General features: G+C 36.3%; 1 pseudogene; it reads right to left on the bottom strand.

Annotated features, from left to right (window-relative positions):
• Positions 1-15,566: 15,566 nt before the first annotated feature.
• LOC124960763 (olfactory receptor 5D18-like) lies at positions 15,567-16,513 on the bottom strand (annotated as a pseudogene).
• Between the last annotated feature and the right edge of the window lie 672 nt (positions 16,514-17,185).

Genomic DNA, 17,185 nt, shown 5'->3' with positions numbered 1-17,185 from the left:
GCACATAGTATGGCTCTCCAGTCCAACACCAAGTATGTCCATAATGTGGGCTTCAGTGCCCCAGATACATGCTCATTCCCAGGCTCTTCCTCATTTTGGCCTTATCACTGTCATTTGCTGAGACTCACAAATCATACCATGCTTTTTGTTTCTCGTTCTGTTTATCCTCATAAAGAACCTCAGAATCCCAGGTCACTCCTCATGTCCTGCTCTCTCCTACCCTTATACCATTTCAGGAAATCATGATAAAGAAGTTTCTAGGAACTACAAGGAATTGACCATGATATCCACTAGATATTCAGCAGACAAAAATGCAAGTGCACATGAAAGGGTTCTTCAGTCAAGAACACCAGATCTTTCTTTGAACCCAACCTCACCTTCTTGCTCCAAATGGAGTAGGTCCAATGCAGATCACCCCAGTGGGTGTTAATTTCTTCCCATTCATGCTGTGCTAGAGCTGTGTTTAACTTCTCCCATATTTCTGTCTCTACTCCATTTTCCCGCCTCTCCAAATCCTCCCAGCTCTGAATTTCATGTCATCTATTTTTCTACCACCACTTTCCTTGTTGCAATAACCTGCCAATCCCTAGGTCACCCCCTTTTATTACTTGAAGATTTTGCTCCCAGCACATAGCTTCTAATCGAGCTCTGTCATAACTCCTGGAGGTTTTTAATATTTTCAGAGGTGATCCTTCTACACAGGAACCTCTCAGTTTCTTGACCTCCTCCTGCAGTGAAATGGCTTCCCCCGACCATAACCAGTCATTCACTCCAGGGTCACATCTTCAACCTTCTCATTACCAAAAGCCTTTCCATAATCCTAGTTTCATGCTTCCCCCTTGATGACCTCTACCTCTTGTTTTTTTTAAGCTCAATCTGTCTAGTATCTTGACTCCAACAATCTTTTAAGTCCTGTAGGAATCTATATCCTGTCCTTTTCACTGTCCTTTACATATCTTCTATTTTTTCTTCTCTCCTTAGGCAGGTTAAATTTACTGTTTAATTAATAAAATCATCATCTCCTAAATTCATTCTCAACATTCTCAGTTGTGGAAGGGCTGATATGATAGTCTTGGAGATGTATTGCTCAGATACTCCTTTGATGGAGCCTTAGGCAAGGGTTAGCTGATAAGCTGACAAGCCTCCAGTTTTCAACCCCTTTGGGTCTGCTGATAACTTGTTGGAAGAGTCACAGTCAATGACTGAGCAAAATGCTGGTACCGAGGTATAGCCATGTCCATCCAATGCAGGATTTATCTAGTGAGCTTCTCATTCCACTGAGGCATTTGTCACTTGGCATCATGGTCTGCTGGGTCTTCTTTCATTTCAGAAAAATTACACCCCAATAAATCTTTCATTTTCCAAATTGCATCTCAACAACTAGTACAACTGGCAAAGTACAACCCTGGTTAAATCTCTCCCTCTGCCATATTTGGGCATTGCTTTCTGGTTTCACTTTATTTTATTTTATTTTTTTTTAATTTTTTTACATTTACATAGGGTAATGATGTTTATTTTATTTTTCCCCTCCCCCCACCCCTCCCACCCCTTTTCCCTCTACACAGTCCTTCTTTCCTTCATTCTTGCCACTGTCCTTAGCCTAACTCTAAACATAACCCTAAACCTAATGCTAGCCCCTCCCACCCCCCATTATATGTCCTCATCCGCTTATCAGCGAGATCATTCGACCTTTAGTTTTTTGAGATTGGCTTATCTCACTTAGCATGATATTCTCCAATTTCGACCATTTGCCTACAAATGCCATAATTTTATCATTCTTCATTGCGGAGTAATATTCCATTGTATAAATATGCCACAGTTTCTTTATCCATTCATCAACTGAAGGGCATCTAGGTTGGTTGCCACAATCTGGCTATGGTGAATTGAGCAGCAATGAACATTGATGTGGCTGTATCTCTGTAGTATGCTGATTTTAAGTCCTTTGGGTATAGGCCAAGGAGTGGGATAGCTGGGTCAAATGGTGTTTCCATTCCAAGCTTTCTGAGGAATCTCCACACTGCTTTCCAGAGTGGCTGCACTAATTTGCAACCCCACCAGCAATGTATGAGTGTTCCTTTTTCACCACATCCTCGCCAACACCTATTGTTGCTTGTATTCTTGATAATCGCCATTCTAATTGGGGTGAGATGAAATCTTAGGGTAGTTTTGATTTGCATTTCCCTTATTACTAGGGATGTTGAACATTTTTTCATATATCTGTTGATTACTTGTACATCTTCTTCTGTGAAGTGTCTGTTCATTTCCTTAGCCCATTTGTTGATTGGATTATTTGTATTCTTCGTGTAGAGTTTTTTGAGTTCTTTATAGATTCTGGAAATTAGCGCTCTATCTGAGGTATGGTTGGCAAAGATATTCTCCCACTCTGTAGGCTCTCTCTTCACATTTCTGATAGTTTCCTTTGCTGAGAGAAAGCTTTTAAGTTTGAATCTATCCCAGTTGTTGATTCTTGCTTTTATTTCTTGTGCTATGGGTGTCCTGTTAAGGAAATCTGATCCTGAGCCAACAAGTTGAAGATTTGGACCTACTTTTTCTTCTATAAGATGCAGGGTCTCTGGTCTGATTCCAAGGTCCTTGATCCATTTTGAGTTGAGTTTTGTGTAGGGTGAGAGATAGGGGTTTAATTTCATTCTATTGCATATGGTTTTCCAGTTTTCCCAGCACCATTTGTTGAAGAGGCTATCTTTTCTCCATTGCATATTGTTGGAACCTTTGTCTAGTATGAGAAAATTGTATTTATTTGGGTTTGTGTCCATGTCCTCTATTCTGTACCATTGATCTACCTGTCTATTTTGGTACCAATACCATGCCATTTTTGTTACTATTGCTTTGTAGTAGAGTTGAAGATCTGGTATTGCAATACCCCCTGCTTCGCTCTTGCTACTGAGGATTGCTTTAGCTATTCTAGGTTTTTTATTCTTCCAGATGAATTTCATAATTGCTTGCTCTATTTCTGCAAGGTACATCATTGGGATTTTAATTGGAATTGCATTGAATCTGTATAGCACTTTAGGTAGTATAGCCATTTTGACGATATTAATTCTGCCTATCCAGGAACATGGGAGATCTTTCCATCTTCTAAGGTTTCCTTGAATTTCTTTCTTTAGTGTTCTGTAGTTCTCATTGTAGAGGTCTTTCACCTCTTTTGTGAGATTGATTCCCAAGTATTTTATTTTTTTCGATGCTATTGTGAATGGGGTAGTTTTCCTAATTTCTCTTTCTGAAGATTCATCACTTATGTATAAAAATGCATGGGATTTATGAGCATTGATCTTGTAACCTGCTACTTTACTGAATTCACTTATGAGTTCTAAAAGTTTTCTGGTGGAATTTCCAGGTTCCTCTAAATATATAATCATGTCATCAGCGAACAGGGATAGTTTGAGTTCTTCTTTTCCTATTCGTATCCCTTTAATTTCTTTGGTTTGTCTGATTGCTCTGGCAATAATGCAACCATTTTCTTACACCACACACACAAAATAAATTCTAAATGTTTGAAAGACTTAAATGCAAAATGTAAAATGTATAGGAGAAAACAGGAAATAAGCTCCTTGATGTTGGAGACAGTAATGATGTTTTGGACTTTTTATCAAAAACACAGGCAACAAAAGTATAATTAAACAATGGGGAATATATTAAACCAAAAGATTTCTGACATAAAAGGAAATAATCAACAAAATGGAAAGGAAATCTGTGGAAAGGGAGAAAATATTTGTAAGCTATACATCTTTTAAGAGTAATAACCATACTATCCAGTGAAAGTTTATCACTTGAAGCAAATAAACAAGACAATTTAAAAAAAAAAGGCAAAACCTTAAATAGTCACTTTTCCAAAGACTTGCAATTAGCCAACAGTCATATGAAAACATGCTTAACATAACTAATCACCAGGGAAAGGCAGATCAAAACCACAATGTGGTATCACCTCAGGTTTGTCAGTCTGGCTATCACAAAGAAGTCAAATTTAAAGAGGTGGAAGGCAGGGAACCCTCATATACTCTTGATGGGAAAGTGACATGAGGCATTTATTGTGGAAAACAATGTAGTGCTTTCTGAATAAATCAGAAACAGACCTACTTGTTATTTAGAAATGCCATGATACACACTTGCCAATTTTCTCCCTAATGATTATTCACCCTTTTAAAAGAAGGAGATCCTGCCATTTGTAACAATATGGAAATACCTGGAGGACATGAATCTTGCTGAGCCAATTAAGCTAGACATAACATGGTCTCACTTCCATGTAGAATCTAAAACAAATTTTAAAAGTCAAACTTGTAATGGGGAGTAGAACCATAGCTATGAAAACCTGGGGTTTAGGGGATAAAGAGTAGAAAATGATCAACTGAAACAAGCCTTCAGTTATAAGGTGACTAGGAACTGCATGTAAAACATGGGGACCATAGTTAATAAGAATGTAGATTATTTTATTTCTTATTTGTTTTTTTCATTTACTTTTTTTGACAGTGATAAATATATTTTTTTAGATTTTTCATACATGTATATAGGGTAATAATATCTGACTGATTCTACCATCCTTCCCAACCCCACTGGCCCCCACCCCTTTCCTCCTTCCCCTCTGTACAATCCAAAGTTCCTTCAAGAATGCAACTTATTTTAAATATTTGCTAGCAGAGCAATATCAGGGATCTCATATCCAAAAATTGGTGATGATATGAGAGGATGTTAATTATCTTGATTGTGGTAATCATTACACAACGTGTACTTTTTCTTTTCACATTTTTATTGGTGCATTATAGTTCTACATAATGATGGGATTTGTTATTACATATTCATATGTGCACATAATAAACAGTACAGCAGTATAATTTGGCCAGTATCTCTCCCCAGACCTTCCTCCCACCCTACCACACACACCATGGACCTTTTCCTCTGCTCACTTCCCTTTTCTTCTCCTGAGATCCCTGCCTCCCCAACTTTCTTTTCCTTTTTCCTCTTTATCTTCTACATATGAAATAAAACATATGACTCTTGACCTTCTGAGTTTGACTTACTTCACTTAACACAATCATCTCTAGTTCCATCCACTTTCCTGCAAATGACATAACTTTATCTCTAGAGCTCCTCCATTGTGTATATACATCACATTTACTTTATTCAGTCATCTATTGATGGATGCCTAGAATGGTTTCATAGTTTGGTTATTGTGAATTGTGATGCTAAAAACCTGGGTATGCATATATCATGCATGTAACATCCTTTGATAACATCCTTTGATAACATCCACCCATACTGCAAGCCCCTTTCCTCTTCAGTAAAAAGTCCCCTGTATTTCCATATTATGTTTTTGTTATTGTTGCTATATTTTAGATTCCACATATGAAATTTAAAAAAATACAATACTTGTTTTTTTGAGTCTGACTTATTTCACTTAACATGACCTCCTGTTCCATGCATTTTCCTTCAAATGACATGGTTTTGTTATTCTTTGCGGTGAAATAGTTCTCCGTCCTGTGTATAGGACATGTTTTCTTTACTCATTTTTCAATTAATGGGGATTTAGGCATAATAGCTTGGTTATTATGACTAGAAGAGATCTGCCTATATCAGCTTTTCAGATTTGAGGAAGACACACACCTGTCAGGACTCAGTGCAAACCCCAGGAGAGCCATCCCTAAGACACATAAATAAATTATGGGATGACCGAGTCATGAAAACTTTTGTTCCTCCATTTTGATGGCTTCCATAGTGCTCCATGGAAGATCTCTCTTCCCTTTTTAAGTCAAGCAGAGCTTCTAACACTTTTAGGATAAATCCCTATTCTAAATCCACTAGGTTTAACAATAAAGAGTAGTTATTTTCTTGTCCTGATAAAACATTGGCTAATACAAAATCTATATTTACCAGAATTAACAGCAATGGACAAACCATTCTTTATGAACAAATTACACTTCTTATCTTTAATCTCAATAGTACAATTACATGGGAGGACAATTATACCTCATCAGTCAAATTCTCCAAGGTGAATGTATGTGGTTACTATGAAGAGGTCACAAAAAGCACAGTGCACATAAAGGATTACACACATTATGGAATACTTGTATGTTGTACCATATCTGAAATGTACATAATTATGCTATATGTTGGAATATGTACGTACATATCTATATGGGCTTACTTAAGCTCAGTTATATGTAATTACATGCAGTATATATAATTAAATAAGTAATTTTAACTTTCTATAATCAGTTTCTCTAGGATAAAATGATAAGATGCATCAATATTTTTTTCTGCTTTTGCCCATTTATCCTTAATAGGTCTACAGCATAAGTCCTTCATGAAAGAAAAGTTGCATTTTCCAAGAATATCACTTTTTAAAGGAACTGGGTCAAGAAAATCTCATCAATATCTCCTCCTACTAATCTCCCTTCTCTTTTCCCTATATTATTGAACAAGTCATAGAGAAGAATTTTATTCTGAAATATTCAATCTCACTTCTCATGAACAAATAGGAAGAAAGGAAATTGCTAGGTTCTTTGAGAAATTTTTCTATAACATCATATAGCATTTTACAAGTGTCTTCAAAGTCATTTTGCCTTTTACCCTCATCTGAAATGTATGAGCATTCCAGTTGTTCACCATTACGTGGAATTTCACTTGCATGCATTTTCAATTATTTGTTCTTTTCTAACTGGAGAGTCTGAATTTTAGTCATTCATTTTTTTCAAATATAGAATAATAAATATAAGAATATTATATTGAGTGTCAAAGAGATTTAATGACAACTAATTTTCTGAAAGTGTCCTTCACATCTCTGTTCCTAAGGCTGTAGATCAATGGGTTCAGCATGGGAATCACCACTGTATAAAACACAGAGGCTACTTTAACTGAGAGCCAAGAAGTCTTGGGACTAGGAGCGCAGTAGAGGAACAGGATGGTTCCATGAAAGATGGTGATGGTGGTCAGGTGGGAGGCGCAGGTGGAGAAGGTTCTCTGACGCCCATTTGCACAAGGGATCCTCATAACACTGATGAAAACAAACACATAGGGAACAGTGATAATGATCAGGCTGCTCATCTCATTGAATACCACAATAATGAAACATAGCATCTGGCTGATATGGGGGTCTGCTCTCTCTCTCTCTCTTTCCAGAGACCCATATTCATGCACCACAGATAGATACATATTCAAGGGAGAATGCAGGCTATCTCAAGAGAAAACACTTCTTTGAAGTAAAGCAAGAAATACCCATTTAAGTGAGAACCAGTTCAGTCTTCAGAGAAAGAAACTTTTGAGGTGAAGCAAACAAATACACTCAAATGAGAATGCAGGCTATCTCCAGAGGTAGAGACTGTCCTTCTCTTATCTTTTAAAGTACCTTGCCAACTTTGATTAAGCACTGAACATTATGTTCAAAACTCAGGTGTAAAGATAACTTGAGGTCTCAAAGCATCTAATCAGGACCAAAATGTTTCTGCTTCCAAGTTACTTAGAGCACAGGCAATCCAGTGCTCTTTCACCCAACCTCCAGGCCCAAGGTTTTCTGGTCACTGAAATGAGTCACATCTCCGTAAGTGTTGTCTATCACATGATCATTTTTATACCTGTGTCATCAGTTCAGGGTCCCAACCTGGAAATTTTCCAACTTTGGTTACCATTAAAATTTAACCCTTTCCCTATATGTGTCTGTGTGACCATAAAACTTGTAGCTCATACGTTCAGTGAATGGTTTCCAGGGAAATGCAGGTGCAGGTATCTGGCTCATCTTTCTGGGATCATATCTTATTATCAAAATTGGCCTACTGTACATTCTTCCTTGAATTATATAAATTCATTTTTCTACTGACTGGGCATGGTAGCTATAATTGGGTACAAATCATACTACTTCATATACTTCATAAATATTTCAGATATATAAAAATACTAAGTCTCTATTCCTTGAGACAGAGTCTAGCTAAGTTGCTTGGGCCCTCCCTAAATTGCTGAGGCTGGCCTCAAATTTGCATTCCTCCTGCCTCAGCCTCCTGAGACAGTGGGATCACATAATGCCCTACCATACCCTGCAATAGTTTTCTTTAGAAGGGTGGCAAATCCAGATTCGGTGGTGCACACCTATAATTTCTGTGATTTGTGGAGCTGAGTGGGAGGATTATGAGTTTAAGGCCAACAAGATTAACCCTACCAAGACCCTGTTTCAAACTTAAAAAGTAAGAAGTGTGGCAAATTCTACAATATACACAGCTTGCGAACTACCAAAAACAATTGAAACATGAGCTGAGGATTTGTTTTTTGGACCCAAGGGCACTCTCCCACTGAATCACCTTTCTAATGTTATTTTTAGATATACTCACTGGGTTGCTGAGACTGACATTTGGAAACAGTTGAGGCTTAGAAGACCTTGAATATTGCCTTTTGATCTATTATTTTTCTCACATGTCCATTACTTTTTTAGATACTTTTTCTGATGCTGTGACCAAAAGACCTGACAAGAACAATTTTAGAGGATAAAAAGTTTATTTGGGGCCTTACAGTTTCAGAGGTCTCAGTTCTTAAATAGCCAACTCCATTGTTCTGGGCCTAAAGTAAGTCAGAATATCCATGGCAGAAGTACAGCAATGGAAAGCAGCTCAAGACATGATAACAGGAAGCAGAGAGAGAGAGAGAGAGAGAGAGAGAGAGAGAGAGAGAGAGAAAGAGAGAGGAGAGGTCCCTTCACCATGGACAAAAATGTGGAATGCCCCCAAAGACCCACCTCCTCCAGCCATACCCAACCTGCCTAGGGTTATCACTCAGGTAATCCCTATCAGGGGATTAATGCATTGATTGGATTAAGACTCCTGTAGACCAATAATTTCATCTTCAAAATTCCTTGCATTGTCTCTCACATGACCTCTTGGGGGACACCTCACTTCTAAACCACAGTACATAGATAGCCAGTTATTCTAAAGATGATGAGAGATGGTTGAGCAAACCCATACTCAGTAGCAATGTGCTGTGAAGCAAGGCTTTCCTAAAGTACATAGCATACAGCAGCCCCACATCAGATTGCCCATAGTTTCTAGAAAATTAATTAATAGAACTCTTGAAATATTGACTATGGAATGGTTTTAAAGAGTTGCTGAGGCAGTAGTTTCGAGTGCTCCTGAGAATCACAGACTTAAATGCTTTCTTTATGACATTCTTTGGCATCTTTAGAGCATAAGACATAATATTTTATTCAGTGAACAGCATGTGACAAATATATATGGTTCTGGGTAAAAATGAAGGAGCTAAGCAGTGTTGACGCTGACTGCATCTCTGCTCTGCTGGTGTTCACTATCGTTGGTTAACTTTCTGTAAATGTTAATTCCAGAACCTGGGTTGAAGGAATGCTCACTCTTTCTGTTGTGCTTATCTGTAGGTGGAAGGCATCCACCCCAGGAGGAAAGAATCAAACCAGGAAGAGACATTTAAGGCCCCTACTGTGCAATAGCTTACAACACATTCACCAACTTCACATTGTCTGGGCGAGTCACATTGAATTATTCTTCCAACCTGCAGGATGAATGCAGACAATAGAACAAATAATGATGGTGACTATATCATTATCCTCTACCCAAGCCTCACATCTGCCACAAAATGAATGTGAGGAAATTCATAGGGAAAATATAAAGAATTTAATGCACTCTTGAATATAATAGAGTAGAAATTCTCTGGAACTTCTAGGGAAGATGAATATGGTCTTAAACAATTACAAAACCATTATTCAAAACAAGTTTTTTTTAATTCTAAGTTAAATTTTTAATTTTAATTTAATTTTGAGTTAAAATTTAACTTTCTCCTTTTCAAAGGATATTAATTATTGAAAAATAAAGCAAAATATGAAAATGTTTTATGTTACAAACAGAAAAAGGAATAATATCCACAATACACATAAACCGATTGCAAATGCAAAATAATTCAAAGGGTTGGTAACATGGCATACAAAGATAATTTGGAAAAGAAATATATCCATGGAAATATTAAAATATGTCCAACCTCAGTAATTGCAAATATTTAATCATGATCTACAATGAGCAAATTATTAAACTTCCACAGGTCTGAAAATACTGAGAGCTGATGGAGTAGATTATGACTTTGGAATATTCAGTCATTGCTATTTATTATAAATTGATATAACCTTTTTGAAAAAGTAGAGCTACATAAATGTGCACAAACTTGTTATCTCATTCTCATGGAGATTCCTCAGAAAACTTGGAATGGAAACACCATTCGACCCAGTTATCCCACTCCTTTGTTTATATCCAAAGGACTTAAAATTAACATACTACAGTGATGCAGCCACATCAATGTTTATAGCAGCTCAATTCACAATAACTACACTATGGAGCCAGGTTAGATGCCCATCATCAGATAAATGGATAGAAAAAATGTGAGATATATTTTATCTCACAGGAAGCAGAGAGAGACAGAGAGAGAGAGAGAGACAGAGACAGAGAGAGACAGAGAGAGACAGAGAGAGAAGAGAGATTCCTTCACCATGGACAAAAATGTGGGATGTCCCCAAAGGCCTACCTCCTCCTGCCACACCCAACCTGTCTAGGGTTATCACTCAGGTACATACATATATACACACAATGGAATATTACTGAGCTTTAGAGAAGAATGAAATTCTGGCATTTGCTGGTGAATAGCTGGAGTTAGAGAAGATCATGCTGAGTGAAATAAGCCAATCCCAAAGAAACAAAGGCTGAATATTTTCTCTAATAAGTGAATGATGATATATAATGGGGGTCAGGGGTAGGAGGGGAGAGAAGAATGGAGTAACTTTAGATTTCATAGAGGGAAAAGAGAGGGGGTATGAAAAATTCTGGAATGAGACAGACATAATTACTGTATGTACATGTACATGAATAGTATGAATTTACATCATGCACAAACATAGAAAGGAAAAGATGTACCCCATTTGTGCACAATGAATCAAAATGTGGTCTTTAGAAATTAAAAAATAATTTAACAAAGAAAAAAGAATAAAAGCCCTTCCCCCTCCCTCCCCAAAAAAAGTTAAACAGGGACAAGATTGTACAAACTATAAATATATGCAAAATCTTGAATGATTTATAAAGTCATAGAGTACACAAAGTATGATACATGAAATAAGCAATATATCATTATAAAGTTTTTGAACAGGAAATATCATTTACTATTTTGAGTGAGATATCTTTAAATAGTGAATCTCTATAACAAGTGCATCTTTATTGTGAAAGTCTTAATTTTGGCTATTGCACAAGTGGAGAGAAATAGCCAGACATTGATTTTTATAGTACTGGAAATAGTTTTGCTCTGATATATTTGGGAGTTACACAATATTTCCTTTAAAATGCACTTCTGTATGTATTAAATTTTAATTACTGATACAAGAGAGGCAAATGCCATGTTTTCAAAGAGACTGATTTTCATTTTAAAATAGGAAAAGGTTAGATAATTCTAACCATTTAGGAAACAGAAATAAACAGATTGTATGTTTTACAAAACAATGAGTAATCTATGATTAATTAATTATGAAAAGTAAAGAAAAAGAAATGTAGGGAAATTTTATATTAACTACTATGAGTCAAATGCATTATTATAATGGTTTTGAGAACTGAAAAGTGAAGAAATTCCCAATTTTGTACATATAAATAATATGACTTATTGGCAGATATGTAGAGGTTGGGTAGGAATAATTAACATTTTTTCCATAACAATGCTCATATTCTTTATTCAAGATTTTGGGGGATTTACAAGGAATTAGCAAAAGCAAAAAGATGAATGAAGATATTTTGAGTAGTATTATTTATAAGAGAAAAACATGGAAACAACCTGTGTTTGAAATTAGAAAACTTTAAATATCATATTACATTAAAATATTGTTATAGTAAAATACCTAAAATAACTATGTAGATGTTTATTTTGTTTATTTTATTTTGATTCATTGTACACAAATTGGGTACAACCTATCATGTCTCTGGTAGTACACAAAGTAGAGTCATACCATTGCATAATCATACATGAACATAGGGTAATGATGTTTTTCTCATTCTATTATTTTCCTTCCCCCACCCTCATTTTCCTCTATACAAGTCATCCTTCCTCCATTCTCTCCTCCCTCTCACCCTGTTATGTGTCATCATCCACTTATCAGAGAAATTGTTTGGCCTTTGGTTTTTATTGGCTTATTTCATTTAGCATGATATTCTCCAATTCCATCCACTTACCTTCAACTGCCATAATTTTATTCTTCTTTGTGGCTGAATAATATTCCATTGTGTATATATACCACAGTTTCTTTATCCATTCATGTACTGAAGGGCATCTAGGTTGGTTCCACAATCTAGCCATTGTGAATTGAGCTGCTATTAACATTGACGTAGTTGTATCACTGTAGTATGCTGATTTTAAGTCCTTTAGGTATAGACCAAGGAGTGGGATGACTGGGTCAAATGGTGGTTTTATTCCAAGTTTTCTAAGGAATCTCAATACTGCCCTCCAGAGAGGCAGCACCAATTTGCAAACCCACCAGCAATGTATGAGTGTACCTTTTTCCCCACATCCTCACCAACACCTACTGTTGTATGTATTCTTCATATTAGACATTCTAATTGGGGTGAGATGAAGGTAAAAGACCTCTACAATGAGAACTACAGAATATTAAAGAAAGAAATTAAAGAAACTCTTAGAAAATGGAAAGATCTCCCATGTTCTTGGATATGAAGAATTAATATTGCCAAGATGGCCATACTACCAAAAGTGATATACAGATTCAATGCAATTCCAATTACAATGCCAATGATATACCTAAAGAAATAGAGAAAGTGATCTTGAAATTCATTTGGAAGAATAAGAGACCCACAATAGCTAAAACAATCCTTAGCAGGAAGAGTGAAAGAGGCAGTATCACAATACCAGACAATAGTAACAAAAATGGCATGGTTTTGGCACCAAAGTACACATGCAGACCTATGGTATGGGATAGAAGACACAGAGACAAACCTACATAAATACTGTTACCTCATTCTAGACAAAGATGCCAAAAACATACAATGGAGAAAAGATAGCCTCTTCAACATATGGTGCTGGGAAAGCTGAAAATCCATATACAGCAAAATGAAACCAAACCCCTATCTCTCACCCTGCACAAAACTCAACTCAAAATGGATCAAGGACCTAGGGATTAGACCAGAGGCCCTGTACCTAATAGAAGGAAAAGTAGGCTCAAATCTTCACCATGTGGGTTTAGGACCAGGCTTCCTTAACATGACTCCCAAAGCACAAGAAATAAAAGCAGGAATCAATTATTGGGATAGATTCAAACTAAAAGTTTTTCTTTTCTTTTTTTTTAAACAGCAAAGGAAACACTCAACAATGTGAAGAGAGAGCCTACAGAGTTGGAGAAAATCTTTGCCTCACACACTTCAGATAGAGCACTAATCTTCAGAATTTATAAAGAACTCAAAAAGTTTACACCAAGAATACAAATAACCCAATCAATAAATGGGTTAAGGACATGAGCTGATACCTCACGGAAGATCTACAAACAATCAACAGATATATGAAAAAATGTTCAACTTCTCTACTAATAAGAGAAATGCAAATCAAAACTACCATATGGGATAGTTAACATTTTTCACATCATTTAAATAACTAATTAGATGGGGATGTCATTTATATTTAAAGAGTAGATAAGTTGATGGTGAGAATGTGTAATCAAAGGTCAGATTTTAAAAATTATCATTTAGTAGTACTAAAAAATGTATATAAGTATTAGAAATGAATTGGGGATGGAATGCTTATTTCACACAATAAGGCCTTTATTACTAAGGTAGTTTTTAATTACAATGGTTTCACCTAATATTCTTCAAATATAATAGCTTATGTTGATGTTTGATTGTTGAACCAACCTTGCATTCATGAGATAAACAGGAATTGGTAATGAAATACCATATATTTCTGGATTTGGCTTGATAAAGTTTTGTAGAGAGTTTTTATGTCTAATAATCTATCTATATCTATCCATATACTGGAGGGAAAATATCTATGTAAAGTTATTCCCCAGAGTCTTTATCAGTTTTTTATAAAAGGACTGCCTTACTCCACCTGCGCTCTTTCTTTCCTGCTGTAGTTAGGAAGCTGTCTCTGTACAGAGAGCTGTGACACAAGTGGAATTTACTGGGAAGTTTTAATTCTTTCAGAGATTGCAGCATTTCAGTACTTTTTGTTCAACATCTCACACTGTTGCCTCATTTATTTTTCTAGTTTATAGTTGTCTATTGTATCAGAACTGTCAAGAACAAGTCAGTCATGGCCAGCTCTGACCACTATTATGACCTCATGGATTATTCTGATTTAGGGTTACCTTAGTAATAATGGCCTTATTGTGTGAAATAAATATTCCAACCCAAAGTAGAATAATAAGAAATACTTAAAGAAGGTCTAAATAGAACAGGTTCACATAATTTGGAGGAAACAATAATTTCTAAGAGAACAGAAAATGGAAACTGACATCAAGACCTAGGCCTAGCCCTAAACCTAGACATAGATATAGATATATAGATTATAGAAACATCATTATGTAGTTATCTTTATAGAGAGAGACTTTTTAACCATCTCAGCAAATCCTTTAACTTCATCATAAGCCTGAGGTAAGGAACCTTTCTGGTTATTCCTAGGCATGTACATAGAAACACCATAGATATTGTTTGGCCATCAGTGTTCAGTGATTAAATGGATAAAGAACAGTAAATTGGGAAAGATAGGAAAATGACTCAGATATAACTTTCCTATGTTCATATATGAATAATGGCCAATGAAACCCCACATCATGTACAACCATAAGAATGGGATCCTAATTAGAATAAGTTATGCTCCATGTGTGTGTCCTATGTCAAAATATACTCTATGGTCATGTATATCTAAAAATAAAAAGTATAATAGCCAAAAAAAGAAGTGAATTTCACTTACTTCTTGATATCAATACCTTAACATTTATTGAACTTCAATATATTACATTATACATTACATTTATACTTGAGAAAAATGAGTGACACATAGATAGTAACTAATATTTTCTACATATTTGCCTAAATCAGATAATCATTTCATAATATAAACCAGGGGTTCCTATTTTAGTTGAAATAGTATAAGAGGAAATGAAAAGCCATGTTTTGTAAAACTTGAGTCAAAAGTATGAGTTTCAAGGATTTGAGAATGCCTCCAAGTGAGGACTTTTATAATCTATTTGTTCTTTATTTTAAGAACAGTTTAAAGTTATGCCATGACATAAGGTTCAAACACTAAAATAAATATATCTTCAATTTTCCTTCCCTAGTGTTCAGTGAGGAAATGATGAAGCATAACTATTCAGATATCTTCAGATTAAGTAGAGATAAGTGCATTATATTTGTGTGAAAACAGAGAAAATAGTAACTCAATTTTCACACTGAAAACCACTCTATATTTAATATTCAATTGATCTAAAGTATAACCATGTATTAACTTCAAGTTAAAGTATCATCAATAAGTATATGAAAAAATTAATAAGATTAGGACATAAATAAGCTTTTTAAAAATTATACTGGATGAGAATGCAGTTTGGAGTTTATCAGCCTCCTCAGTGTCTCTTTACATCTTTGTTCCTGAGGCTGTAGATCTGGGGATTCAGCATGGGGATCATGACTGCAGAAAGTGCAGTCGCCACTTTAACCAGGAGCCAGGGGTTTCTGGAGTGGGGTACGCAGTAGAGAAGGAGGATGATCCCATGGAAGATGCTGATGGCAGTCAGGTGAGAGGTACAGGTGGAAAAAGCTTTGCAGAGGCCACCCTTGGAAGGCATCCTGATGACAATGACAACAATGAAGATGTAGGAGGCAAGGGTGATCAGGAGGCTATATGCCTCACTAAATATAGAAATGACTAAACACACCATCTGGCTGAAGAAGGAATCGGAGCAGGAGACAGAGATGATGGCAGAGTACTCACAGCCAAAGTGGTCATGAGGCCTGATCCACAGTAGGATAGTTGCACAAGCAAATATGTGATTATCAAGGAACAGAGGCCACCCCATGTGTAAGTTCCAGCCACTAGGAGGGCACAGAGCTTGTGAGACATAGCAACTGTGTAGAGCAGGGGGTTACACACGGCCCCAACCCGGTCATAGGACATCACTGCCAACATGAACATCTCTGTAATCACACATGCACAACCAAAGAAAAACTGTGTCATGCATCCATTGAAGGAGATAGTTCTGTCTTCCACAACCAAGATCTCTAACAGCTTAGGTGTAAATACACTGGAGTAGCAAATGTCCAGAAATGAGATAGCTGAGGAAAAAGTACATGGGTGTATGCATTTGGGGACTTATTCTTCTCACTAGGATTATGCCCATGTTCCCCACCAGAGTGACAGTGTAGATGGTGAGGAACAGTAGGAAGAGGGGTGCCTGGAGGTGTGGGAATTCTGAGAATCCCACCAGGATGAATGTGAACACAGAGCTCTGGTTTCCTGTGTCATGTGCCATGTGTACCACAATCCTTTGTGAAGATGGAGAGAGAGAAGAGAGAGAGAGAGAGAGAGAGAGAGAGAGAGAGAGAGAGAGAGAGAATAAAATTGAGCATCAGAACTTGAGAATTCCCAGAAGGAGAAGCTCTGTAGATGCTCTGTATAAACCAGTGTAAACAAATGTGGTCAGTTCACCCTCATAAGTGGTTCTGCTTTGCTTGGGATTCTTATTAGAATACTCATTGACTTTTTATAAGAGAAAATCAGTTTTATCCTTCAGCATTATAGTTTTCTACAAAACACAGTAGTACCTATCAACATTATTATTTCCTACAAATATTTCCTAAAATGTATTTGTAAATGTATGTGATGCTTAGAATGTTCATGATAAATATAAATATAATTAGGTAAAAGAAAAAAGGCAGAGAGCAAACTCAGGAAATCATTGGGCAGATTGTACCAGTTATCAGGTGATGGAAGAGCATATCCTTTTAGAAGAAGAAGTTACGATTTAAAAAATAAAAACTTATTTGTAAGCAGTCACGGAGGAATACTCTGAAAAACTGAGGTGTTTGGAAGGAGAATCACTAGAGCTTATGATTTCAAGACCTACCATGGCAAGATAGCAAGACCTCATTTCTGAAACAAATAGCAGTTAAAACAAACAAACAAACAAACCACCAAATAGTAT

This window comes from Sciurus carolinensis, chromosome 11 (assembly GCF_902686445.1).
Source record: "Sciurus carolinensis chromosome 11, mSciCar1.2, whole genome shotgun sequence".
In the NCBI taxonomy this organism is placed as follows: Eukaryota; Metazoa; Chordata; class Mammalia; order Rodentia; family Sciuridae; genus Sciurus; species Sciurus carolinensis.
This window is presented reverse-complemented; position numbering and strand designations above follow the sequence as displayed.